Here is a 27,006-nt window from a genome sequence, read left to right as displayed (position 1 = left end):
GTATACACACAACAATTTCACTGCTACAAAATTAGAACATGGGATATGATGGGCTGTATCATGTTTAGCAACAGAGAAAAAAAACAGTTTTTTTAATGTGTGTGATGTCTGCAGATAGCTTAATTTCAACACCTAAAATTTCAGCGTGGGATACGGCAGGCTGTATCACATTTACCAAACGAAAAAACTTTTTTTATGTTCTTGAGGTGTACAGACAGCTTCATATCACTGCCACAAAATGACAACGTGGGATACTGCAGGCTGTTTCATGTTTTTCAGCAGAAAGAAATATTATTTTTTTAATGGGTGCTAGGTCTGCAGACAGCTTCATATCATCGCCACAAAATTACAACGTGGAATATGGCGGGCTGTATCACATTTATCAACAGAAAAAAATGTTTTTTAATGTGCATGAGGTCTGCAGGCAGATTCATATGACCACCACAAAATTGCAACATGGAATATGGCGGGCTGTATCAATTTTAGTAACAGAAAAAAATTATATATTTTTTAATGTGCGTGAAGTCTGCAGACAGATTTATATCACTATCACAAAATTACAAAGTGGAATGCAGCGGCCTGTTTCACATTTAACAACAGAAAATAATATTTTTTTTATGTTCATGAGCTATGCACCCTGTGCAATTTCACTGCCACTAAATAAAGAGGTGAGATATGGCATAGTGAATCATGGTAGCAACTGCCCCCCCAAAATATTTATTCATGCACAACAGCTCAAAACACAGAACTATGTCATCAGAGCACTAAATGACAAAGTGGGATATGGCATGCTGTTTCACATTTACCAAGTTAAAAAAAAGGATTTAGAATGGTCTACTCGTGCATGGAGCACAACACTCTTGTATGACATTTACCCTGCTGTCTTTGTTTGTGGATCTCGGTAACGGAAAAAAAAAATTGCAGGAAGGTCAATTTCATAGCCACATAGGTCACTACCTAACTAAACTATCTGAGTAGGAAACAGTCACTCAGATACCTAAAATCTTGATGCTAACATGGCCATCATCAGGAGCAACCTCTCTGCGCTGTTACAGTGTCAAAATGGGGCTAAAACAAGATGTCCACTCTTTATATGGAGAGGGACATGTGATTTCAGCAGCCAATGACAGGCCGTTGTTGATGTTTCCTGCGCCCTGACTGGCTAGCCACAATGTGCACATATAAAGTTGGAATAAAAAATTGCTGTTTACAAGCATGCCATGCCTCTGAGCTCTGCAAATCCCCTACTCAAACACGTGCCCCACGCTCATGATACACCACCAATATTGCAGCCAAAGTTCTGAAAATACTTTTGTTTCAACGCATATTTTTCCACAATTTTTTACCAAATGTTGCCGATTTTTACCAATATTGTAAAATTTTGCTCATGTGTCTGATCATTAATCCGAATGTGCCATATTCATGCCAAATTTATGTTTTATTTGTTTTCAAACAAATTCGCTCATCACTACTATTAACACTGTAAACTTTTCTCAACTTTTATGCACTACACACCTCAAGGTTCAGGGACTACGCTCTTTTCTTTTACATGGTTTCCACTTCAAGATCAAGTCTTACTGCCTGTACCACGTGCCATGCCAGAGAGGCAACGGGAGATTAGGGAGGTTAATAAGTGGCTCAAGAATTGGTGTAGGAAGGAGGGGTTTGGGTTCCTGCAGAACTGGGAAGACTTCTCAGTGGGCTACAGGCTCTACGCTAGGGATGGGCTGCATCTCAATGGGCAAGGTGCAGCTGTGCTGGGGGAGAAAATGGCTAGAAGGCTGGAGGAGTGTTTAAACTAGGGATTGGGGGGGAGGGTATTCATTTTATAGGAGGGGAAGATAGTGCAGGCAGAAACCTGGGCACAAATAAGGAAGTTGGGGGTGGCGGTGGCATGTGGGGTGGGGTTAGAACAGTTAATAATTTAAGAAAGAATAGAGGTACAGAGAGAAACATCAAGTGCATGTATACTAATGCCAGAAGCCTCGCCAACAAAATGGACGAATTAGAATTAATGTTGTTGGAGCATAATTATGACATGGTGGGGATATCTGAAACATGGCTGGATGAGAGCCATTACTGGGCTGTTAACGTGCAGGGCTATAGTCTGTTCAGAAATGACCAAATGGATAAGCGGGGGGGTGGGGTGTGTCTGTATGTAAAATGTCCTTAAAACCCATCCGGCGTGATAATATAGGTGAATTTAATGAAAATCTAGAGTCCCTGTGGGTGGAGCTAAGGGGAGGGGGAAAAATAATAAATTACTGATAGGGGTTTGTTATAAATCTCCAAAAATAATGGAATCAATGGAGAATATCCTCGTAAAGCAAATAGATGAATCTGCGACTCAAGGAGAAGTCATTATTATGGGGGACTATAACTACCCTGAAATAGATTGGGGAACAGAAACCTGCAGTTCCAGCAAAGGTAATCGGTTTTTGACAACTATGAGAGACAATTACCTCTCACAACTGGTTCAGGACCCAACAAGGAGGGGGGCACTGCTGGACCTAATATTAACCAACAGGCCAGACCGCATAGCAAATATAAGGGTTGGGGGTCACTTGGGGAATAGTGATCACAAAATAATAAGTTTTCATGTATCCTTTAATAAGATGTGTAGTAGAGGGATTACAAGGACACTAAACTTCAGGAGGGCAAATTTCCAACGGATGAGAGATGATCTTGATGCAATTAACTGGGACGATATCCTGAGACATAAAAGTACACAAAGAAAATGGGAGACGTTTATTAGCATCCTGGATAGGACCTGTGCACAGTATATACCGTATGGGAATAAACATACTAGAAATAGAAGGAAACCAATATGGCTAAAAAGAGCTGTAAGGGGCGCAATAAGTTACAAAAAGAAAGCATTTAGAGAATTAAAGGAAGTAGGTAGTGATGAGGCATTAAATAAATACAAAAAATTAAATAAATTCTGTAAAAAGCAAATCAAGGCAGCAAAAATTGAGACAGGGAGACTCATTGCCAGAGTGAGTAAAAATAATCCCAAAATATACTTTAAATACATAAATAGTAAGAAACTAAAAAATGATAGTGTTGGCCCCCTTAAAAATAGTCTGGGGGAAATGGTGGATGAGGATGAGGAAAAAGCAAATATGCTAAATGACCTTTTTTTCATCAGTATTTACAGAAGAAAATTCCATGGCAAACAATATGATCAGTGAGAACAAAAAATCCCCATTAAATGTCACCTGCTTAACCCAGCAGGAAGTATGGCAGCGTCTAAAAATCACTAAAATTGACAAATCTCCGGTCCCGGATGGGATACACCCCTGAGTACTGCTGGAATTAAGTACAGTCATTGATAGACCATTATTTTTAATCTTTAAAGAGTCCATAATAACAGGGTCTGTACCAGAGGACTGGCGTATAGCAAATGTGGTGCCAATATTCAAAAAGGGGACAAAAACTGAACTCGGTAATTATAGGCCAGTAAGCTTAACCTCTACTGTGGGTAAAATCCTGGAGGGCATTCTAAGGGATGCTGTGCTGGAGTATCTGAAGAGGAATAACCTCATGACCCAGTATCAGCATGGGTTTACTAGGGACCGTTCATGTCAGACTAATTTGATCAGCTTCTATGAAGAGGTAAGTTCCGGACTGGACCAAGGGAACCCAGTAGATGTAGTGTATATGGACTTTTCAAAAGCTTTTGATACGGTGCCACACAAAAGGTTGATATATAAAATGAGAATAATGGGGATAGGGGAAAATATGTGTAAGTGGATTGAGAGCTGGCTCAGGGATAGGAAACAAAGGGTGGTTATTAATGGAGCACACTCGGACTGGGTCACGGTTAGCAGTGGGGTACCACAGGGGTCAGTATTGGGCCCTCTTCTTTTTAACATATTTATTACTGACCTTGTAGGGGGCATTCAGAGTAGAATTTCAATATTTGCAGATGGCACTAGACTCTGCAGGGTAATCAATACAGGGGAGGACAATTTTATATTACAGGATGATTTATGTAAACTAGAAGCTTGGGCTGATAAATGGCAAATGAGCTTTAATGGGGATAAATGTAAGGTCATGCAGTTGGGTAGAAGTAATAAGATGTATAACTATGTGCTTAATTCTAAAACTCTGGGCAAAACCGTCAATGAAAAAGACCTGGGTGTATGGGTGGATGACAAACTCATATTCAGTGGCCAGTGTCAGACAGCTGCTACAAAGGCAAATAAAATAATGAGATGCATTAAAAGAGGCATAGATGCTCATGAGGAGAACATAGTTTTACCTCTATACAAGTCACTAGTTCGACCACACTTAGAATACTGTGCACAGTTCTGGTCTCCGGTGTATAAGAAAGGCATAGCTGAACTAGAGCGGGTGCAGAGAAGAGCAACCAAGGTTATTAGAAGACTGGGGGGTCTGCAATACCAAGATAGGTTATTACACTTGGGGCTATTTAGTTTGGAAAAATGAAGACTAAGGGGTGATCTTATTTTAATGTATAAATATATGAGGGGACAGTTCAAAGACTTTTCTGATGATCTTTTTAATCATAGACCTGGGACAGGGACAAGGGGGCATCCTCTACTTCTGGAGGAAAGAAGGTTTAAGCATAATAACAGACGCGTATTCTTTACTGTAAGAGCAGTGAGACTATGGAACTCTCTGCCGTATGATGTTGTAATGAGTGATTTGTTACTTAAATTTAAGAGGGGACTGGATACCTTTCTGGAAAAGTATATTGTTACAGGGTATATACACTAGATTCCTTGATAGGGCGTTGATCCAGGGAATTAGTCTGATTGCCGTATGTGGAGTCGGGAAGGAATTTTTTTCCCCAATGTGGAGCTTACTCTTTGCCACATGTTTTTTTTTTGCTTTCCTCTGGATCAACATGTTAGGGCATGTTAGGTTAGGCTATGGGTTGAACTAGATGGACTTAAAGTCTTCCTTCAACCTTAATAACTATGTAACTATATAACTATGTAAGTTGCTTTAGTTCCTAAACACTTCCACTTTTCATTAATACAACTCACAGTTGATCATGGAATATTTAGGAGGAAGAACATTTCACGACTTATTATAATGGTGACATCCTATTACAGAACCACACTTAAATTCTAGTAAATACATATAGATATATCCAACATCAGTACTCCTAAAACAAACATAGCTCCCCTTTTATTGCAGTATATAAATTATGAAACAATTTTTTGGTAGTTAATTACTTAAAGTAAGACCAGTCATGCAGGAAATACTCCATGATCTCATGGTCGCCAATAGCTACATATTTTATGTCTTAGTTATGTAGGCGATTTTCTGTCTTGAGCGGATTTTAAAGAAAAGATAAGCTTCTTTATAATTATAATTTTATTTATAATTTTTTGTTATTCATTACACACCTTTTGCATTTAGACACTTACTGCAACTTGATTTCAATATGCTTTAGACATTAATACGTATATTAAGATACCGGCAATTGTAGCACATTATTGCAATTTTACAGTAAAACTACTCTTCCAACAGATTTCTAAAATTTTTCACTTGCAAATAGTTTGTATATCTGTACAAGACGACAGAGAAAATCAGAAACTGAACTAAAAGCGTGTAAAGATAACTTCACTCTATCTGTTCCCCTTTATAATGATATGGGAAAACCCTGCTCCTCCCAGTTAACCACATAGAACAGCCTTCATATATCCACACTGCAAGTACATTCTGGTACATGCTTTGTCCGCCTTAGACCGCTAGCCATGGTTGACAACCTGCTGATCTCTATGTAGCCAAGACGAAAGCCTTTCAGCTTGCAGCAACAAAGACATGCCACCCAGTCTCAAGGAGTTATATCTTTATCTGTCTGCCAAGAAAGGCACATTTGTGTGTATCAAATAAAGCCATGTATTTGCTATTCAGGCAAGTCAAATTCTCAGCCATGACTCCCACAGCAATCTGCTGAGTAAAATGTGTTTTTTCACTGTAGCTTCATGTCAATTTAAATCCTGTCTTTTCCTTTGCTGCAGTTTTTCCACCGTAAAAGTACAAAGGGCAATGGAAATGGAATCACTGGGGAAAATCTTTATTAAATTTATTTCTAGAGACTAATTCGTTTTTAGGGGAAATTCCAATGATATATTTGTAAGAGGTTCCCTTCACATCTGATTTCCTAACAAGTTAGACGGTGAATTGAATTGGCATTAGAATGTTATCAGTTATGACACAGGTAATGATTAAAAAAGCATTAACCATGCTCAGATATCCCCGGGCAGACAACATTGTATCCACTTCAATGCCTCCTATCTGAGACTGGTTATTTAGATGGAAGAAAAGAGCCACTTACTTCCAGATGACCGCTAAAAACCAGAAAACTTAGCTGGCAAACACTTTTTGTTGTGTGTATATATGCAGATAATGCTGGTATGGTTCCAAGCATAAAGAGGCAACATGTGAAGTGAGAATGGCATCAGTCACTCCCTCCTCTCCTATTGTCATTCATCTCTATCCCTCCTCAGACTCTTGGCATTTCCCTTTTCTCCACGTGCTCCTCATTCTTTTTTTTATCTACTATTTATCTCCTGAATATATGAGCTTGTTTCTACTATTTGCTTTTTACGACTCATAAGCTGAAATACATCAGCCTTATGAGTTAGGACTGCACAGTGGCTCAATAGCTAGCACTGCAGCTTTGCAGCGCTAGGGTCCTTGGTTCAAATCCCACCAAGGACAACATCTGCATGGAGTTGGTATGTTCTCCCCTTGTTTACTTGGGTTTCCTCCAGGTTCTCTGGTCTCTCCCACACTGCAAAGATAAACTGATAGGGATTCTAGATTGTGCACCCCATTTGAAACAGAGATGATAATGTACTGTATAAAGGTACCTTCACATTAAGCGACGCTGCAGCGATAGCGACAACGATGCCGATCGCTGTTTGATCGCTGGAGAGCTGTCACACAGACCGCTCTCCAGCGACCAACGATGCCGAGGTCCCCGGGTAACCAGGGTAAACATCGGGTTACTAAGCGCAGGGCCGCGCTTAGTAACCCGATGTTTACCCTGGTTACCAGCGTAAAATGTAAAAAAAACAAACAGTACATACTTACATTCGCGTCCCCCGGCGTCCGCTTCCTTCACTGACTGAGCGCCGGCCCTAACAGCAGAGCGGTGACGTCACCGTTGTGCTGTACTTTCACTTTACGGCGCTCAGTCAGTGTGGGAAGCGGACGCCGGAGGACGCGAATGTAAGTATGTACTGTTTGTTTTTTTTACATTTTACGTTGGTAACCAGGCCCTGCGCTTAGTAACCCGATGTTTACCCTGGTTACCAGTGTAAAACATCGCTGGTATCGTTGCTTTTGGTGTCAAACACGACGATACACGCCGGTCTGACGACCAAATAAAGTTCTGAACTTTCAACGACCAGCGATATCACAGCAGGATCCTGATCGCTGCTGCGTGTCAAACTAAACGATATCGCTAGCCAGGACGCTGCAACGTCACGGATCGCTAGCGATATCGTTTAGTGTGAAGGTACCTTTACTGGGTGCAGCCTCTGTTTACCACTGTCTGCAATAAGATGCTGTACTTGGCTGAAAAAACTATTCAGTGATGGAAAAAGCAGCCAGGACCAATTGTACATTTTATAAAAAGGCTGAATCAGTCTATAGGTCATATATATTGAAAAGATTATTATTAGTATTAGTAACATAATTGATGCAGATATAGGTTTGCTACTAGTGATGAGTGAATACATTTCGCACTATTTGTTACTCGCACGAATAGTACGGTATTCAGGCTATTCGTTACTCAACGAGTAATTAGGTATTCTCCTCAGTATATTCGAGTGACCCGCCCAGCATGTGTGGCACTTTATTTGTAGTCAATAAACAAGCTGGGAAGGCTTGCCAATCACAGTAATGTCGGCGACATCTTTGGTGTGGCATTATTGTGATTGGCTGGCCTTCCAGCGTCATAGGGACTATTTAAAGGCTGCCGGCACCATTTTGTGCACATTGCAGCCGGAAACAGCAGAGGGAGAGCATAATTTCAGTGTAGGGAGAGTGAAAGTAGCGTAGGGGGAGTTATAGAAGGTTATAGTGAGCGATAAAGACAGCTGTTTTACATAGTCACCTTTATAAAAGCCTCCTGTCCACAAACTCAATTAAGCAGTCAGACACTAACCTCTACGACATGGGCAAGACCAAAGGACTTTCTTTGGATGTCAGGGACAAGATTATAGACCTTCACAAAGCTGGAATGGCTGCAAAACCATAAGTAAGACTCTGGGTGAGAAGGAGACAACTGTTGGTGCAATAGTAAATACAAAATGACTGTCAATCGACATCGATCTGGGGCACCATGCAAAATCTCACCTCTTGGAGTATCCTTGATCATGAGGAAGGTTAACGATCAGCCTAAAACTACCCGGGGTGAACGTGTCTCAAAGCAACAGGGACCACAGTCACCACGAAAACCATTGGTAACACATTTCGCCTTAAAGGTTTAAAATCCTGAATTGCCCTCAAGGTCCCCCTTTTCAAGAAGGCACGTGTCCAGGCCTATCAGAAGTTTGCCAATGAACACCTGGATGATTTTATGAATGATTAGGAGAAGGAGCTATGGTCATACAGCAAAGGCAAGAAAGGAGTGACGCAGAAAGAAGCATATTAAGATCATGAGTGACCTAGCCAGTATCCAAACCTTAATCCCATAAAAAACTTATGGAGGGAGTTGAAGCTCTGAGTTGACAAGCAACAGCCTCAAAATCTTAATGATTTAGAGATGATCTGCAAAAAGAAATGGACCAAAATTCCTCGAGACATGTGCGCAAACCTCATCATCAACTACAAAAAATGTCTGACTGCTGTGTTTGGTAGCAAGGGTTTTGCCAGAGGGATCAAATACATATTTCTCACTACAATATGCAAATAAAATTATATAATTTATATAATGTGATTTTCTTGATTTTATTTTTGATATTCTATCTCTCCGTGTTAAAATTAACCTACCCTTAAAATTATAGACTATTCGTGTCTTTGTAGGTGGGTAAACTTACAATATTAGAAAGGGATCAAATACTTATTTCCCCCACTGTACATAATATTCCTGGGTACCAGCATATAAAAACTTTTTTTTACAGCTAAATAATATTCCTCAGTACAAGAATATAGTAAACATCTATTTTAAAAGCTAATTGCTAAATAATATTGCTCGCCTATTGCTGAAATAGCTAATATTTATCTAGCAGTTGTGTGACTGGAGAAAAACATGCAGAGCTACGCAAACTTCATTATTTACCAGTCATTTTCCTGGGACTGCTGATGGCATCTGTCATAAAGATGATTTAAAAAAATTATATTGGTTAAATGAATAGCGTATCATTATCTAGCAGTTGTGTGACTGGTGCATAGCCTGCAGAGATACGCAAACATCACAATTTACCAGTGAGAAATAATTTTCCATACTCTGCTGTTTCCGTGTGTCAGAAAGGCGATATAAAAAAATTCTGGTCATCCTTCCTCCCCCATTAAGAGTCCCAGGAGTCATATGACCCCAACAATGGCCACTCAGAGGAACTGTTTATGTTCCCTTGTAATTATTCTGGCATGTCAATGTGTAACATTAAAGAAGGTCAAGAGGAGGTGGAGTGCCCTGATGCACAAACATTTGAGCACCAACGGGCAGGAGAAAGCCACGTTGGGGAAGGTCAATTCATGTCTGAAGAGGTTGAGGATAATCAAGATGCATAGTTGCTATCAGGTCAGCCTAAAATTGCAACTCAGAAAGAGGTTCAGATTAATGAATTGGAAGACAAAGTGGTAGATGATGAGGCCACTGATCCAACCTGGCATGCTGGCACACCTAGCAAGCACAGCAGTGCAGAGAGGGAAAGATCCTTAGCACCAAAACCGGCAAGAAGAGGTAGTGGTTTGACAGAGGGAGAACTCAGTCAACTGTTCCACAAAGCCCCCCACTCAGCTATATAACAGGCCAAGGGTGTGTTGTTCCCCTGCATGGCAGTGTTCTCTGAAAGTGATTCAGAAAAAACAACTGTAATTTGCAGCATCTGCCATACCAAGCTGAGAAGGGGCAAGAACACTGCCAATCTGAGCACCACCAGCATGCAAAAGCACATAGCAGCCAAGCACCCCAGTTGGTGGGCAGAATGTCTAGCTACAAAATCTGTGTCTGAGGGTGAAACCACTGCTCCTTCCCATATGTTACGGCCTTCCCAATCTTCTGTACAGGAAGCAGACACTGATGCCTCCTGCTCACAACCTGCGGTTGCACAGACACAACAGTCAGCAACCATGTCCAGTTTGCTATCCCAGGGCAGCGTTCATTTGTCACTGCCCCAGACGTTTCACAGGAAGCAGTAATATCCACCCACAGGCCCAAAAGCTAAACATCCACTAGCCCTGGATATGTTGCCATTTCGGCATTTGGGAATTGAGTCTTTCCTCGACCTCAACCACGAACAACAGAGAGGGAAGGATTATTCTCTTCATCTGAAAGTTGCTCACTTATCACCTCTTCCTCCTCCATTTGTTCCTTGGATCATGCACCTTTGATAGCAATTTGTCTTTTATCACCAGCCCTCCTTGATCACACCAATCCACACTAAAATGGCACCCGCCTGTCTGGAACTTCAAGACAATGTTATCCCTTCAGCATCCTCCTCTGCTTCCCCCTCTTCTTCTGGGACCACTATCTCCTCCCACAGGCTATTCAATGTCTGCTCCAGGATATAAATGACCGGAATAATGATTCTGATGATGGTGTTGTCAGTGGTAACCATCTTAGTAGCCATTTTGAAACTGTGCAGTAGGGTGCAGAGATCCTTAATCTGTGCCCACTAAATAAACATAATATGCGCCATGTCCATACTGCCTTGGCCGAGGCTATACGACATGACATATAACCTCACAAAAAATATTCATCAGACAAATTTAAATAAAAAATAATATTTTATTTAGACATAATTACCAAAATATCAGCATAATACTTTATCTGGCATGGACAAAGACCTCTGTATCAATGCAAGTTGATGACCTGAGAGGTGCGATCAGTGGAAATTATCACACAGTTTCTGTGAATTCTGGAGCAGCTTACCCAAGCCAGGATAGTGGTGGAGAAAAGGCTACACCACCAGGTTGAGGAAGTGAGCCATGCAAGGCACGTGTGTGAGCTTGCCTTGCCATTGCACTGTCACCAGGTTCGTACCATTTTTGGACAGGGCCTTACCTGGATGCAGGTTCAGCAGACACAGCCATTGATCAAACTCAGCCTGGATAGCTGTCCACAACTTCTCAGCTGTTTGACTGTGATCTCCAAGGTGTATTAATTTTAACACTGCCTGATTGTGGTGAGCTCTGGCTGCGCTGTACGGAGGTGGTGGGGATTCGCTCTGCACTGTTGGAGATTTCAAGATTTGTGGAGCAGCACCTACCCCCACAGCCACCAGAGTTACTCAGTGCCAAGTCAGCGAGATGTAACGTCCTTGGCCATGCTTACTCATCCAAGTGTCTGTGGTGAAATGCACTCTGGCAGACATAGATTTAGTGAAGGAACAGGTGATGTTGTCTGTGACATGCTGGTGTAACGCAGGCACAGCTTTCTTAGAAAGGTAATGGCGACTGGGCATTTGGGGCTGTGGAAATGCGATGGACATCAGCTTTCGGAAACCATCAGTATCTACCAGGTAGAAAGGTCACATTTCTGTGGCCAACAGAATGGAGATGGTGGAGTTCAACCTCTTAGCTTTGTCATGCATAGGAGGAAACAATCTTTTACATCACCAAAACTGCAGAACCGTGGGCTGGTTGCTGTGCTGAGAGATGGTGGAGTACAGTGAACCGGACAAACTGCTAAACCATGAGAGAGGTGCAGGCAGAGATGTTAAGGTGGATTGAGAAAGTTGTGGTGTGATCGTTCTCTGTGATCGGTCAAAATCATCAGGCATGTCTGCTTCCGTTACAGCTGAAGGTGGGCTCTCAGTCAGCATGACTGTAGTTGATAAAGAACCCAAGGTTCTGCGGTCGAAGACCTGCGTCTCAATAGTTGGCACGATAACAGAGGGGGAGGATAAAGCAGAAGATGCGATTCATGGGACAGCTGATGGTTGTTGAGGTCAGCTGGTCTGCATTTTTGCACAGTGGGAATCCCACAGTAATGCATGTTGATTGCGCATGTAAAGGTTCATACATGTAGTAGTCAAAATATTGCACTTTTTACCTCTACTCAGTTTTGTTTGCAAAGTTGGCAGATTGCATGAATTTGCTCATCCTTTGCATCATGCATTATGTATCAAAAAATGCCCAGGCTAGGCAACCCTTGCCACCCCTGTGAGCTGAAGACCTGCAGATGCTGCTGGTCACAGCCACAGTTGTGGCTGAGGATGCATTGCTTGCCGTGGCTGCATCACTATGTGTCTGTGATGTACAACACAATGTAACTTCCTCGTCTTCCCCCACAGATGACCTACTCAGCTGTGGGCCTCTATGTTCACACTAACTTGAATCAAACACCTCAACATAATCATCCTCTTTGTTATCACATTCCTCACCCTTGGAGTTGCCCTCCTCCTCTTCCTGCCCTAATTGCACAGTACAGTCCACATGAGCCTCAGACATCTGAGTCTCATCAGGATCACCTCCCCCCAGGGGTTAATATGTGATGACAAGGGTCAGAATGCTGTTTGGACCCTACTTTGTCCTGCCCCAGATCCAAGCTAAAAAAATTGTAAGTATTGGTGCAGATTTCCTTCTCTTGACTCTTTGAAGCTGTTGAGTACACTTCATGGCATAGAATGTGTGAAAAGATCTTCAGACTCACCCATCTGTGGTTCCATACCTTCAGTTGTATAATTGGAGAGTTGGGATGTGGGGGGAAGCAAAAGGAATTTAGGTGCCACCTCTGTGGACTGTACTGGGTGTGATGAGGTGGAGGAAGAGGAGGAGAGGCCACTTAAAGCTGCGCTTGCCATCCACTTGAACACTTGCTCTTTCTGGGCCTCATCAACAAGATGTACCGCTGTACATCTGTCAAAGAAAGGTGGTGGCGTAGCCCATCCAGTAACAGAAATTGTCAGATATCTCTGTATATGATGTGACGTTGTTGGTTCACTAGTGCTTTCACTAACCTTACCACCTATTCCACGTACACCTTGAACACCAAGAATAATTCCCCTTTCACCACACTCTTGCTTTTTTCCAGGCATTTTGCTTAGATAATGTGGTAGGAGCACAGTATCTGCAACAAAAAATTACATTTTAAATTCTGCATTACCTCTGCAAACAGCTGAATTTCAGCGGTAGTAAATTCCAAGGTGAAATATGGTGTGCTGTATCACATTAGTCATAGAAGAAGGAATTGTTTGAGTGTGGATGAGGCCTGTATGAGAAAAAAGATATGCTACAAAAAATTTGAAAGTCAGATGTCCCCCTGCTAATGTGACGTTATTATGAACAATAATTTTTAATGGCCTCTGGATCAGGCATCTATAACACACTAGATGCTGCAACATATTTTAAAGTCAGGTCCCACCCTGTACCACACTATGCAAATTGCCTCTTCAGAGAAAAAGAGGACTTGAACTCTATAGCACTACCTGTTGGAAGTAGCGATCCTACAAGTCACAATCAACCCTTTAGCAAGTCTTGCAATATGACTTAGGATAAGAGCCAAATCAAAATCTCAATTCGCAGACACAGTGTTTCAGACTGTTGGCTCTCTTCAGTGCGAAGCATGAGAACTGATTTGGCTAAGTGAGAGACTCTGTTCTGAGGTCTAAGAGGTGAGGTTTCTCCTTGTAGAGAGTGACATATTAGCTCTGGCTTGTCAAGGTAAGAAAACTTATTCACACGCGCCAATGCTCCTCTGGGAAATTTAATATGCAAATTGCCTCTTAAGAGAAAAAGAGGACCTGAACTTTATAGTGCCACCTGTTGGAGGTAGCAATTCTACAAGTTCCAATCAGCCCCTCATGAGTCTTGCAATATGACTTAGGATAAGACCCTACTCAGTATCTCAATTCACAGACACAGTGTTTCAGGCTGTTGGCCCTCTGAGGCTCTGATCTGAGGTCTAAGGGGTAAGGTTTCTCCTTGTGGAGAGTAACATACCATCTCTGGCTTGTCAAGGTAAGGAGGCTTATTCGCCGTTCAATGCTCCTCTGGGAAATTTAATATGCAAATTGCCTCTTCAGAGAAAAAGAGGACTTGAACTCTAGCACCACCTGTTAGAAGTAGCGATCCTACAAGTCACAATTAACCCTTTAGCAAGACTTGCAATATGACTTAGGATAAGAGCCAGATCAGTATCTCAATTCGCAGACATGGTGTTTCTGGCTGTTGGCCCTCATCAGTGCAAAGCATTAGAAGTGATTTGGCTATGTGAGAGACGCTGGACTGAGGTCTATAGGGAAAAAGTTTCTCCTTATGGAGAGTGACATAGCAGCTCTAACTTGGTAAGGTAAGGAGGCTTATTCACCGTGCAATGCTCCTCTTGGAAATTTAATATGCAAATTGCCTCTTCAGAGAAAAAGTAGACTAGAACTCTATAGCGATACCTGCTGGAAGTAGCGATCCTACAAGTCACAATCAACCTTTTAATAAGTCTGGCAATATGACTTAGAATAAGAGGCAAATTAGTATCTCAGTTCCCAGACACGTTGTTTAGGGCTGTTGGCCCTCATCAGTGCGAAGCATGAGAAATGATTTGGTTATGTGAGAGGCTCTGGACTGAGGTCTAAGGGGTAAGGTTTCTCCTTGCGGAGAGTGACATACCAGCTCTGGCTTGTCAAGGTAAGGAGGCTTAGTCACCATTCAATGCTCCTCTGGGAAATTTAATATGCAAATTGCCTCCAGAGATAAAGAGGACTTGAACTCTATAGCACCACCTGTTGGAAGTAGTGATCCTACAATTCACAGTCAACCCTTTAATGAGTATTGCAATATGACTTAGGATAAGAGCCTAATCAGTATCTCAATTCACAAACAGTGTTTCTGTTATGTCGGACGCTGTTCAGACCAGGTCGTTCGACAGACAGTGGTAATTCCGCATTTGACCACTATTTGCTCATTGGCGTCGGCTAGATTTTATCTAGCTGTTCCGGGGTTAATTTACCTGATCCTCGGATTGGAAGCTGGGCCATGCCCATTGCCTTTAAATAGTTCTCCTGATCATTGGGTGTCGCCGATTATAGCTTCTGTCTTGTGCGTTGTTATCTCGGTCTGGAGTGGAGAGCTGGTTGTTGAAGATTTGTTGCTGGTGGTGTATTTTCCTTTGTCTTATTCACTCCTTCCTATATTTGTATTTATTGTGCCCTGCACATTTATAGTGTATTCCTGATTGACTGCGGCGTAGTGTATATTTTCCTTTATCCTTGTCTGTGCTAACTGTGGGTATTGGTGTATTACCTCTTCACTGGGTGGTGGGCGGAGATTTCAGCCTAGGGTTGAAACAGGAGACAGGGTGAGGTTCGAGGCCTGGACATGCACACCATCAGTGTAAACTCCAGGTAGAGGGTCAGTCAGGCTTTCCCTAGTCTGAGGGAAATTGCAGGGGCCCGGGTTATTAGCTCTCGCTCACCTAGTCTCCCCGTGACATTATAATCGGCCCAACAACAAAAAAGAAAAAAAAAAGGGGTTTCTTTTTTTTGTGTTTTGTCATGGATCCCATGACTTCCATAACCCGCCAGTTGGAGGCGCTGTCCCTACAGGTCACTGAGTTGAGGGGGGCAGTACAGCAACAGGGACTACCAGTATTTAATGTGCAAGCTGGAGCGACAGGAAGAGTTGCTGAGCCTAAATTCCCTTTGCCTGAAAAATTTGCTGGGGAACGCAGTAAATTTGTTTCTTTTCGTGAAGCTTGCAAACTATATTTCCATATGTGCCCGATCTCCTCGGGTAATGAGGCTCAGCGTGTGGGCCTGGTGTTGTCATTGTTAAGTGGGGATCCCCAAGCATGGGCGTTTTCTTTGCCATCTGATTCTGCTGCATTTGACTCTGTGGAGAGTTTTTTTTCCTCTCTTGGAAAAATCTACGATGAACCTGACAGAATGGCTCTAGCAGAATCTAAGATACGCACTACTCGCCAGGGGGAGCGAGTTGCAGAGGATTACTGTTCTGAATTTCGTTGCTGGGCGATCAAGACACAATGGAATGATCCAGCATTGCGGAGTCAGTTTATTCATGGGGTTTCTGGAAGGGTTAAAAAAGCCCTTCTGATGTACGAGACTCCTGCTTCTCTAGATTCCGCTATGAGTCTGGTTGTCCGCATTGATCGCCGTTTGCATCAGGGGGAGCATGAGACACCGCCTATGGGAGAGGGTGTAGGTTCACGTGAGGTTGCTGCAGGTGAGCCCATGGAGCCTATGCAAATCGCAGGGGTGTCACATGTGAAGTGTCGAGCCCCTGAGCTCAGGAAGCAGGGAGCCGGTTTTTACTGTGGTAAAACTGGTCAATTTATTAACATCTGTCCTCTGCTGTCTAAGAAAAACGCAACGGCGGAAAACTTCTAAGCTCAGAGGGTGTGGAGGAGACCAATCTGAGCTTATGTATATCCTCTATGGTGGTTTCGCAATGCATGCTCCCTGCTAAGGTTTTTATTGCTGGCAGTGAGCTGCCAATTACTGTTTTTGTGGATAGTGGTTCAGCCACAAATCTCATTGATGAGGAGTTTGCGCGCTCAGCAGGTTTTAGGATTGAAAAACTGTCTCATCCTATCCGCGTGGTCACCATCAATGCTGCTCCTCTCTCTCAGGGGGAGATTACTGAATTTGTGGCTGAGGTGAAACTCGACATTGGGGTTCTACATTCCGAGCGGGTTACATGTAAGGTGCTCAGGAATCTTCCTGCCCAGGTGGTTTTGGGTTTTCCTTTGTTGTCTATGCACAACCCGGTGATTGACTGGAAAGCTCAGGACATAATTCAGTGGAGCGAGTTCTGCCAGGAGAATTGCCTGGCCACATGTGTGGCTGCGGTGACTTCAAGCGTTCCGGAGTCACTTCTGGATTTTGTGGATGTGTTCTCTGAGAAGGGTTGTTCAGAGTTGCCGCCACATCGTCCCTATGACTGTTCTATCAGGTTTAAACCAGGGGCCAAGTTGCCTAAAGCAAGGATGTTTAACATCTCCGGTCTGGAGAGACAAGCGTTAAAAGATTATGTTGCTGAAAGATTGAGCAAAGGGCACATCAGGCCGTCATCCTCGCCGGTGGCAGCAGGGTTCTTCTTCGAGAAGAAGAAAGATGGTGGATTACGCCCGTGTTTGGATTTCAGGGAGTTGAACCAGATTACGGTTCGTGATCCATACCCTATGCCACTGATACCAGATTTGTTCAACCAGGTGGCAGGTGCTAAGTGGTTTACCAAGCTTGACCTCAGGGGGGCGTACAACCTCATAAGAGTCCGTCAAGGTGATGAGTGGAAGACGGCTTTTAGTACCCCTGAGGGTCATTTTGAAAATTTGGTGATGCCTTTTGGGTTGACTAACGCACCTGCAGTGTTCCAACATTTCATCAATGATGTGTTCTCGCATGTTTTGGGGAAATTCGTTATCGTGTACCTAGATGACATCCTCATATATTCTTGCGACCGTGATGCTCATTTAAATCATGTCAGGCAGGTGTTACAGCTTCTCAGAGAGATTAAGCTGTATGCTAAACTTGAGAAATGTGTATTTTCTGTTCAAGAGTTGCCTTTCTTGGGTTATGTTGTGTCTGCTTCTGGTTTTAAAATGGACGCCGCTAAGGTGCAAGCAGTGCTGCATTGGGAACGTCCTGATAACTTGAAAGCACTTCAGCGGTTCCTTGGGGTTTCTAACTACTATAGGAAATTTATCAAGGATTTTTCCATCATTGCTAAACCGCTAACTGACATGACTAAAAAGGGTACCAATTTCTCCGTTTGGCCTGAGGCTGCTGTGCGCGCATTTGAATTTCTTAAGAACAGTTTTGTTTCAGCCCCCATTCTTGTGCAGCCAGACATATCAAAACCCTTTGTTGTGGAAGTCGATGCGTCTGAGGTTGGTGTGGGGGCGGTACTATCTCAAGGCTCATCTTTGAGTGGTTTGCGTCCGTGCACCTATTTCTCCAAGAAACTGTCGTCCGCCGAACGTAACTACGATATTGGCAACAGGGAGTTGTTGGCAATCAAGTTGGCCTTTGAGGAATGGCGACTAGTGTTGAGCATTCCGATACCGCAAGTATCGGGTATCGGCCGATACTTGCGGTATCGGAATTCCGATACCGAGTTCCGATACTTTTGTGGTATCGGAAATCGGAATCGGAAGTTCCCAGTGTATGGTTCCCAGGGTCTGGAGGAGAGGAGACTCTCCTTCAGGCCCTGGGATCCATATTCATGTAAAAAATAAAGAATTAAAATAAAAAATATGGATATACTCACCCGTCCGGAGGCCCATGGACCTTACCGATTGTACCGGCAGCCTCCGTTCCTAAGAATGAGCAGTTTAAGACCTTCGATGACGTCGCGGCTTGTGATTCGTCACGTGCCGCTCATGTGACAGCTCACTCGACCAATCACAGGCCGTGACGTCATCGCAGGTCCTAAACTCCTCCTCCAAAATTTGGAACAGTACCTACGCTGCTTTGTCTCTGATAACCAGGAGGAGTGGTCTACCTTTCTTCCTTTGGCTGAGTTTGCCATCAATAATCACCGCCAGGAGTCATCTGGGGAGTCTCTGTTTTTTTGAGTTTACGGGCTACATCCTCAATTTTTTACCTTGAGTCAGAGGGGCTCTTCCAGCGCTCCGGAGGAGGATCAGTGAGGAGTAGTGTTGAGCGATACCGTCCGATACTTGAAAGTATCGGTATCGGATAGTATCGGCCGATACCCGAAAAGTATCGGATATCGCCGATACTGATACCCGATACCAATACAAGTCAATGGGACACCAAGTATCGGAAGGTATCCTGTATGGTTCCCAGGGTCTGAAGGAGAGGAAACTCTCCTTCAGGCCCTGGGATCCATATTAATGTGTAAAATAAAGAATACAAATAAAAAATATTGATATACTCACCTCTCCGACGCAGCCTGGACCTTACCGATGTAACCGGCAGCTTCCGTTCCTAAGAATGAGCGCTTGAAAGACCTTAGATGATGTCGCGGCTTGTGATTGGTCGCGTGGCGGTCACGTGTCTCTTCTAAAGAAGGTGGTGGGATCTGTGGACGCGGTGCCTATGCCACCTCCAGTCTTGGTGGATGGTAATTTGGAGTTTGAAGTCTCCAAGGTGGTTGACTCTCATGTAGTGCATCTCACTTTAAAGTACTTGGTACACTGGCGTGGTTATGGGCCTGAGGAGAGGTCCTGGGTACCAGCCTCGGATATTCATGCGGATCGGCTGGTCAGGTTTTTTCATCGTCGCCATCCAGACAAGCTGGGTCCTATAAGCCGTGAGGGCCCTGGGGTCCCTCGTAGAAGGTGGGGTACTGTCATGTCGGACGCTGTTCAGACCAGGTCGTTCGACAGACAGCGGTAATTCCGCTTTTGACCACTATTTGCTCATGGGCGTCGGCTAGATTTTATCTAGCTGTTCCGGGGTTAATTTACCTGATCCTCGGATTGGAAGCTGAGCCATGCCCATTGCCTTTAAATAGTTCTCCTGATCATTGGGCGTCGCCAATTATAGCTTCTGTCTTGTGCGTTGTTATCTCGGTCTGGAGTGGAGAGCTGGTTGTTGGAGATTCGTTGCTGGTGGTGTATTTTCCTTTGTCTTATTTACTCCTTCCTATATTTTTATTTATTTTGCCCTGCACATTTATAGTGTATTCCTGTGTGACTTTGGCGTGGTGTATATTTTCCTTTATCCTTGTCTGTGCTAACTGTGGGTATTGGTGTATTACCTCTTCACTGGGTGGTGGGTGGAGGATTCAGCCTAGGGTTGAAACAGGAGACTGGGTGAGGTTCTAGGCCTGGACATGCACACCATCAGTGTAAACTCCAGGTAGAGGGTCAGTCAGGATTTCCCTAGTCTGAGGGAAATTGCAGGGGCCCGGGTTAATAGCTCTCGCTCACCTAGTCTCCCCGTGACAGTTTCAGGCTGTTGGCCCTCGTCATTGAAAAGCATGAGAACTGATTTGGCTAGGTGAGAGGCTCTGGACTGAGGTCTAAGGGGTAAGGTTTCTCCTTGTGGAGAGTGACATACCAGCTCTGGCTTGTCAAGGTATGGAGGCTTATTCGCTGTGCAATGCTCCTCTGGGAAATTTAATATGTAAATCGCCTCTTTAGAGAAAAAGAGGACTTGAACTCTATAACACCACCTGTTGGAAGTAGCGATCCTACAAGTCACAATCAACCCTTTAATGAGTCTTGCAATATGACTTAGGATAAGAGCCAAATCAGTATCTCAATTCACAGACACAGTGTTTCAGGCTGTTGGCCCTCGTCAGTGCGAAGCATGAGAACTGATTTGGCTAGGTGGAAGGCTCTGGTCTGAGGTCTAAGGGGTAAGGTTTCTCCTTGTGGAGAGTGACATACCAGCTCTGGCTTGTCAAGGTAAGGAGGCTTATTCACTGTGCCATGCTCTTCTGGAAAATTTAATATTCAAATTGCCTCTTCAGAGAAAAAGTAGACTTGAACTCTATAGCGCCAACTGTTGGAAGTAGCGATCCTACAAATCACAATCAACACTTTAGCAAGTCTTGCAATATGTCTTAGGATAAGAGCCAAATCAGTATCTCAATTTGCAGTATCACACTAAGAGCAGAACATTTTTTGTGGCCTCTGGATCAGGCCTCTATAACACACTGGATGCTACAAACCATTTTAAAGTCAGGTCCCCAATTGTATGACACTAGGAACAGAAGATTTTTTGGTGGCCTCTGTTTCAGGCATCTATAACACTCTAGATGCTACAAACTATTTTAAAGTCATGTCCCTTACTGTATGATGCTAAGAACAGAATAATTTTTTTGGTGGCCTTTAGATCAGGCCTCTATAACACAGTAGATGCTACAAACTATTTTAAAGTCAGTTCCCTTACTGTATGAAACTAGGAACTGAAGAATTTTTTGTGGCCTCTGGATCAGGCCTCTATAACACACTGGATGCTGCAAAATATTTTAAAGTCAGGTCCCCTACTGTATAACACTAGGAACAGAATAATTTTTGGTGGCCTCTGGATCAGACCTCTATAACACACTAGATTCTGCAAATTATTTTAAAGTCAGGTTCCCTACTGTATGACATTTAGCAACAGAAAAAAATTGTTGTGTGTGAGATCTGCAGACAGCTTAATTTCAACTCAATTCAGTGTGATATGGCGGGCTGTCTAACTTTTTGCAACTGAAAAATTATAATTTTTTTTAATGTGTGTTAGGTCTGCAGACAGTTTCATATCACCACAGCACTAAATGACATGGGATATAGCTTGCTGTTTCATATTTAGTTAGGTAAAAAATATTATTTAGAATGCTATGCTCATGCATGGAGCACAATCAGAGGCGTTGCTAGGGGTTCAGCTCAGGGGGGCGAAGCATGTGAGTGGGCCCCTAACAGGCGGACATATCATTAGTGCAAACTATGCAGCAGCACATGGGCCCACAAGTTAAGAGGGCCCTTTTCTATCTCTAAATAAGGTGCAATTTTGTATTTTTAGAAGTTCTTGAGCTGCAAAGGGCCCATATATTGTTCTTGCACATGGGCCCTTTTCTGTCTGTGTCCACCTGTGGCCCTTAACCAGGTAACCATGATTGTAACTACGGTAGGTATAGGGGAACCTCAGGAGATGACCGCACTGTTATTGAAAATAAATCTCTATACAATAACCAGCACTGATAATACCGCCATATGGTAATACCATATAGTGGTAGATACCAGTCCTTCATGACATAGAGAGATCACAGTACAGTCATTGATGGTGACTTACAGAGGACGTTCTTTCCGGTGGAGCCATTCACTTTTCCCATCTTTTCCACCTGGCCCAGACTGACAAACTGTGTATACTATTACTTCAACATTTTTCAGTCACCGCTCTGTGTATAGAGAGTGGCGGCTGTAACTGATGCCCTGGGACATACTGACAGCCGGTACAGCACTATCTGCCACCCAGTAGTTAGGCTGCAATGCTTCGTTAGTGCCTACTTAATATTTAGGAGTCCCCCTATGTACAGTAATAATGGCCTCAGCATCGCTGATGAGAGCAGGAGGTCATGTGATGATTTTCTTCTATTGAGAGAAGTCAAACTTGTCTAGTCAACATGTGCAAATAGCAAACGTGGTCGCATGACCGCCTGATCACACCAGTGGTCTTGGGGTCTCGTGATGGCAGGTGCACCCCATCATGATTTGGCAGTCTGTAGAGTGACTGCAGACAATTATTCCAAGCCATTAATAACTTAAAGGGAACCTGTCACCCCCCCAGGGCCTATTAAGGTAAAAGAGTCACCTTCTTCAGCACTAAGGCTGCATTCTGTGAAGGTGGCTCTTATGTTTTTATCCCTAATAACGCTGAAATATTCACTTTTATAAATTGTGCGCCATACCTGTATTGAGTCCGGGGGGTACGTTTTCTCCCCCTGACTCAGCCGCCTCGCAGCCGTCCATCATCCCACCGAGCACTGCCTCCTTTCTGTCTTGTGCCGTCACCGGCGCTCTGCAATTATTTCTCGGGCATGCGCAGTGCGTGCTGCCCTGGAACTTATATCAAGTGATGTAAGCAGATCGCACCTGCGCACAGCGCCAGATTCCCATCCCTGCAGTGTTAATAAATCATAACACACTGCTGGGCGGGATCTCGGTCCTCCGCTACACGCAGGCGCGATATCAGTACATCAGCTGATGTGAGTTCCAGGGCAGCGCACATGGCACATGCCCAAAAAATGAGAGCCCAGCCCAGGCATCGGCGCCCGGTGGGATGATGGACGGCTGGGAGGCGGTTGTGTCCGGGGACAAAAGACGTACCCCCCAGACTCAATGCAGGTATGGCACACAATTTATAAAAGTGAATATTTCAGCATTATTAGGGATGAAAAACATAAGAGCCACCTTCACAGAATGCAGCCTTAGTGCTGCTGAAGGTGGCTGGCTCTATTACCTTAATAGGCCCTGGGGGGGGGAGGGTGACAGGTTCCCTTTTAATAATTTAATTATAAGCAATTTATTCTTATAACGTAGAATGCAGCCCATGGTTACTGTATTTGTTATACTTGTTAGGGGGCAGACAGACGGACGTATTTCTCATGAGAGGATCGCATCGCAATCCCCGGACTGACCGTCGGCTCTCCTGACCTGAGGCTGACAGCTGCATAGTAATCTATCACGCTGTCAAGCTTATGTCAGGAGAGGTGTCAGGGCCAGTCCGAGGATTGCAATGCGATCGTCGCATGAGTTATACAGGGTCTGTCCGCGCCCTTATGTTAATACTTATCCTTGTTATAGTAATATTAACCTGCTTTGCTATGCTTGTTTAACTAATACTTATAAAAGACCCAGCTTGCAATTATAAAAAGCCCCCGACCTCCCCATCTCCAGCCCCCAAGACAGCAACTATTAGGGTATGTTTCCACGGGGTGTATTGCTTGGGTTTTTGCTTGGGATTGGACGCTGTGTTCATCTGCAGTGTCGAAACCGCAGCTTCCAGATGTTACAGCATAGTGGAGAGGATTTTATGAAATCCCATCTCCACTATGCGTACATAGACGCAGGTGGCAGACCTGCGTAACCGAACATGTGGCGCGTCTTTCTAGACAGCAGCGTGTCTATTTATCTTGTGGAGATGCTCCGTCTCCACAAGATAAATAAAACAGTCTATGAATAGGATGCGGTGATTCCACCTGTGTTCAATGAATATATGCGGAATCACCGCAGGGGGGCAGCGCTTTGGGCGGAGCGGGGTATCTGCTGCATCCAAAGTGCTGCCAATACACCTCGAGGACACATGCCCTCATGTATGATGGAGTGAATATCTCATAACATTAAACAGTATAATAATAATCAGCCCCCAGTGCCCCCTCACCCACGTCAGCCCTCACAATACCCTCAAAATCTCCCATTCACCCCCAGTACCCTATCCCCCTCCCACAATACGACCATCCTCTCTCATTCACCCCCACAGTGCCCTGTCCCCCTGCACACCCACAATAACCCCCATCATTTCACATTTACCCCACAGTGCCCTGTCTTCCTCTCCCACTTCAGCCCCTACAATACCACAGTCCTCTTATATTCACCCCCACAGTGACCATGATATGCCTAAATCGAATTATAAATTCCATCCCCACTTACGGAGGAAGTTTTCAGGCAGACAGTGAGGAGAACCAGGAAGTGTCCAGATAGATGCAGGGAGGGCACTAGGACCCAGCGTGCCTCAGCCAAACCAAGCGTGCACACACTGCACAGCCGGAAAGTAACTGCAGCTGCTGCCACCAGCCAGGAAGATATTCCTCCGGTGAGACCACATTGCACTCTGCACGGAGGAAGGCTCTGCAGCCGGCATTGTGCTGCTCTCTCCCTGACACCTCAGACTCGGCAGTGGATCTCCCGGTGGGCCCCTTCAGGTGACTGGTCCCAGGGCAATGGCCCCCTCTGCCCCCCCAGTAGCTACGCTACTGAGCACAATAGAAGCAGTACACAACTCACTTGCAGGACATGTGCTGGCTTTTTCTGTGGACCTCAGTAATGGCAAAAAAAAAATGCTGGAAAACAAATTTACCAGCCACACTGTACACTAGCAAGCTATTCTACCTGACTGATATACAACTGCCTAGCTAACTAGCTAATATGTTGCTGCTAACAGTGCCAGCATCAGGAGCAGCCTCTCTGCGCTGTTACAGTGTCAAAATGGCGCTATAACAAGTTGGCCACTCTTTATATGGAGATGAACATGTGATTTCAGCAGCCCATGACACAAGCCGTGGTGTCGGGACATTGTGGATGTTGTCTGCGCCCTGATTGGGTAGCTCAGTGTTTCTCAACTCCAGTCCTCAAGACCCCACAACAGGTCATGTTTTCAGGATTTCCTTAGTATTGCATAGGCAATGGAATTAATGCTTGAGCAGGTGATGAAATTTCCACCTGTGCAATACTAAGGAAATCCTGAAAACGTGACCTGTTGTGGGGTCTTGAGGACTGGAGTTGAGAAACACTGGGCTAGCTGCAAAGTGCACACATAAAGCTAGGAAAATTTTTTTTTACAAGACTGCTGTGCCTCTGAGCTCTGCAAACAACCTTTCCTCATAAAACACATGCAAAAAGCTTATGATACACCATCGTTATCGATGCAAAAGTGCTGAAAATACTTTTGTGGGAACACAAATATTTTCCCGCACTTATTACCGAATGTTACCAATTTTTACCGATAATAACATTTTTCTCTTGTTTCACGAATCCAAATGTGCCATATTTGTGCAGAATTTATGTTTTTTGATTGTTTTCCGAACAAATTCGCTCATCACTGCTGGATTTCTCCTCTCCAAATAAAATATATATATATATATATATATATATATATATATATATATATATATTAGTGTTGCATCACTCCTCCCTTGCCTCTTCCAGGTATACCACCACATCCACCTCTTCCTTCACTTGGACCTACGCCTCCTGGTTCTAGATTGCTAGTTTTAATTTTGTTAATTTTAAGTTGTTTGAAGTCCTTTCCATTAAAAAAACACTGAAAAAAAGAAAATGTACACAAAGTTCAAATAAACAGTGTTGGATTACTCTTCGCTTGCCTCTTCCAACTATAATGTCACATCTACCTCCACTTCCTCCTCTATTTGGACTTCTGGCTTATGGTTCAACATTTTTTTTTTCATTTTATTATTCTATGTAATATTATGTCATTTACCTATCCATATTTGTTTGCAGGGCACTTGTCCTGCTCTTAACCCCATTTGGCTTCATTTTTCAGCACCTTAGCTTTTACTATGACAATTTTACAGCCTTTTTATAGCACTGAAGTTCGGGTCCCCATTGGCTTGTATTGGGTTTGGGTTCTGGTTCAAGTTCGGGGTCAAGTTCGTATATCGAACAAAACTTTGTACTCTAGTTCGGCCACACCAGTCAAACCCGAACATCCACACTCATTCCTAGCCTTGACACTTCATTCTTATACTTTTTTGGGCCGATTTACTGATAATTAAGGTTGATCGAATAGCTTTCCATAAGTGGTTTTCCGAAGAGCTATAGCGCTTACCTTGTTTGTTGGGCTCTCCATACATGTGCTGTGACAGTCAGACAGCCGTGACACATGCAGCTGCGGCTCCGAAAAGCTGATTATCGGGAGTGATCCGGGTATCCGGGTTACCGAGGTAGCTATTAGGTAAGCTCTATAGCTATTCGGATAAGCACTTATCCAAAGCTATTCGATCAACCCTACAGATAATCTTTTCTGCAAGCTATACACACTTTTACAAACTCCATTGCCTCATAGAAGGTACAGTATATGTAATATTTTACCTATTAATTTGTTTTGCAGGCCTTAATTGCATCCCCCTATATTCTAATTACATTACTTAGATGTAACATTTATTTGCCCTCTGCATCATGGCCAATTTTCTCTGTATCTGAACTCTCTTACATTCTGTGTTTATTTTTTCATGTTATAATAAAGAAAAGAAAATATATTTCTATAGTACTGTGTTGATGTGCACTACATTTTGAGTATATGTTATAATATTTATTCTGAGATCAACATGATGTAGGGACAGAGACCCTGATTCCAGAGATGTGTCACGTACTGGGCTATTTGTTGTAGTTTCAATAACATCAGTGTTTTTTTTAGCAGAGGACTAGTCTCATGCCATGAAGTACTCCTGGCCACCATCATTGATTGGCAGCTTTCTGCCAATGCACAGTGTACACAGAAAGCTGACAATTAGTGGTGTGGGCGACGTTATACAGAGTTAAGTATTCAGAGATCTGCAGCAGAAAAAAATCAGAGTTTTTTTTATCAAATTTGCAACAATTCGACCAATAAGGGACACATTGCTGCAATTAGGATAACTAGATTCCCTTTAGTTTGACTAGATCTGTCACATCTCTAATTTACAAGAATTTGCTATGTATTT

The sequence above is a fragment of the Ranitomeya variabilis genome, chromosome 5 (genome assembly GCF_051348905.1).
Source record: "Ranitomeya variabilis isolate aRanVar5 chromosome 5, aRanVar5.hap1, whole genome shotgun sequence".
NCBI classification, from domain to species: Eukaryota; Metazoa; Chordata; class Amphibia; order Anura; family Dendrobatidae; genus Ranitomeya; species Ranitomeya variabilis.
Note: the sequence above shows the minus strand (reverse complement) of the source record.